Raw genomic sequence first — 3,167 nt, forward strand, 5'->3', positions numbered from 1 at the left:
AACTCTATGTATGTGAGACACCTTCAGGATATTATGTTTAGGAAAATATTCCCTTTTAAGATGTAAAGTTTGAATTGAATGATTGTAAGTCTCTCACTTCAAGCAGAGCAACCCTTTTCCATTCAAATGGCTTTTCTTTTGTACTGTACTATACTGTCTACTCTGTATTGTACTATACCAGGGGTGTATAAATCCAGGCCTCGAGGGCTGGCCTCTGTCTGGTTTTCCAGGAACCCTACCTTATCTACGGTTGATTACTTGGATAAGGTGTGTTTAGCCAATAGGGAGCTTCAATGGCAGGTTGGTAAGAAAATATGTACAACATTGGCCCTCAAGGCCTTGATTTGGACACTCCTGTACTACTGTTCTAGCCTAACAATGCACACAAGCCAATACTAAAGCCTTATTCACATGGAGCCATACAGGTGCTGCCGTTTTTTTGTTGTCCGGACACATAGAGGGTCATAGACAGGGGGAACCGCATCGTAACCCTTGTGCTATCCTAGATATGGTGACATTGGGAGTGGGGTCAACTGGACCCTGGTGTCCGTGGCAAACATGAAATTCTGTCCACTTTTATTCACATTTGTCATGGGATGGATAACATGTCAATGTAAGGGCGGGGCCATCTGGACCCCATAAGATAGCACAAGGGTTAAGGGGTCTTCAAGTTTGCTACCTCAAAGGACATCATGAAAATTGACCATACAATTGTTGCGCGTGAGGTAAGTGTATTATCAAGTATTTGTAGGGCTTATATAAGTTGGATGTACTCCCGAAATACGGTTGATGCTGTCATACGGTGACCTTATATCACACTCCAGTCATTAGGGTGGCGAGTACTGGCCACTTGTGTGCAAGCGATCCACAAGTAGCATTCTCATAAAATTACCTAGAGCACCAAATGGGATTTGCGCACCAGTTGCGTCCAGTTTCAATGTTGAGTCAATGTACAGAGGCAATCAAGGGCATATTATGAGCCGCTATCTGGCAGTAGCACGATAGTCTACCAGTAGAGCTTTTTGGTCATTGTTGTGCAATTTTAGCGTCATGTCTAGAGTTCAAATATCCAAACTTTGGCAAAGAAGATTTGTTGTGTCCCTCAAACAGGTACTCAGGCTTGGCCGGTGACATGTTGATGACAAGATCAGCAGGTAGAGTACAAAACTAACACAAAGGAATCTTAATTGTTCACTATGACCTGTGGCTAACAGTATTTAGCAGAACAACAAATATGGTAACAAGCTATTTTGTCATTAAGCAGTTGTCCATCCATCCAATTTCTAAACCACTTTGTCCCATTTGGGGCCATGAGGCTGCTGGAGCCTAACTCAGCTACTACTAGGCGAAGGCAGAATACACCCTGGACAAGTCGCCAGTCTGTTGCAGGGACACAATAACACACCCATATACACTCACATTCACACCTAGGGACAATTCAGAGAAAGAAATGAACGTATAAAGCACAAATTGGACAATGGGAGGAAGCCAGATTCACCGGAGAAAACCCTCACATGCAAACTCCACACAGAAAGGTCCCCTATTGGTGATTCTACTTCAGGCCCCCCCAGCCGGGACTAGAACCAGGGTCCTTCTTGCTGTGAGGCAAGAGTGCTAACCACTGTGCCACCATGCAGACCATGATCAGTTGTCTTTCCAATAATTGAAAATACTGACAAATCTGTCAATAATGAATGATAATTGATTATTTACTTTCTTATTTTAATCTTATTTGTAAATTTAGACCATTTTTAATTAGAATTCACTAACTTTGTTGTGAAACCAGCCCTAGTGGTTACTTTGGTGAACTGCTCTTGGTAGTTGTCCATACTGTTAAAAAAGGTCTCCACCTGTACATGCACATATTTTCAAACCAACACACAGCTTGATCTATTATAACAGTTTTGGCCTTTTCTTCTTTTTAGCTGCTCCTCATGCATGCAGTTAGCTCTTACTTAGTCTTCATCAGTCACCATAAATGCAAACTAAGCCAATGTATTGACAGCTGTAGCAGCACACGGCCCCTTTGGTCTGTTACTGTCTGTTGGCATGTAAACAATGGCCGTACCACTTAACTTAAGCAGGTGTAATCAATGCTGACAACACTTTGACTGCTTTTAAACACACAAGGATAGAAGTAATAATGTGTGGTATTTACATAAAACAACCAATGAGAACAAGTGGATGTGTACTATACACTATTAATAGAGGTTATTGCAAAAGAGTGAACTCTGTGTTCTTGGCTGTTTTATGAGTTTGTTGTACGTCATGTTACCTAATGTTAGGAGGACAACTACACTGTGTCTTTGTTTGTAAGGGGGTTGTTGGGGTGAGGGGGGGGCTCCTCACGCTCGTTTTTGGCACAGAAAAGAGTGACGCTAAGATTTATCTCAAGAGTGCCTTAATAGCTGGGAAACAGCAGCATGTGCAGCCCCTCTTATCTCTGCTCTGGAATACGTCCATGAATATTCATCACTGTCTTAAGACCGTGCACTCTTTTCCTTGAAAGCATATGTGTGAGAGTGTGTAGCTGTCAGAGATCAGGTACAAAGACTGCAGCGCTACAAGCCAAAGCTCTCCGGGGGCCATTTTCATGACAGTGTTGCCGCATTTTCTTGTCTATGCTCATACATGTGTGCATGTGTGTGTAAAGGCCTACGTTTTCCATCAGGTTTTCTTTTGAACCTGATGCTCCATTTCTCTTGTTTCAGATCTCAAGAAAAAAACAGCAAGTATCAGGACTTTCAGCGAGTTCTTGAGACGCTCCAATAAACATTACTACTCTAAAAATAAAAGGGTTGGAAGAAAAACACATACTTATTTGGAGATTACTGTATTCTGCTTCGTCAGGATTCACTTTACATTTTTCTATGGCTAGCCATAAGCAACAATTCACAAATTCTTTGGATTTAAAGTCACAAATGTAATATTTGAAATGATCATAGCAATGCAAACTCATCAGTGTACTCCTAACTTTGTTAGTAACACAGGAAAAAAATAGACTTATACGGCTAAAACAAACATTACTGTGACTATGCTAACTCCCAACCTTGTTAGCAACACATAAATAAAACAGCCCAACTGCGCTACAAATTAGCTCGGTTAGCATATTTACAGTACCTTTAATCTTCTGTGACTTCGCCAACTCTCAATTTCATTGGTAACAC

Source organism: Oryzias melastigma, linkage group LG23 (assembly GCF_002922805.2).
Source record: "Oryzias melastigma strain HK-1 linkage group LG23, ASM292280v2, whole genome shotgun sequence".
Taxonomy (NCBI): Eukaryota; Metazoa; Chordata; class Actinopteri; order Beloniformes; family Adrianichthyidae; genus Oryzias; species Oryzias melastigma.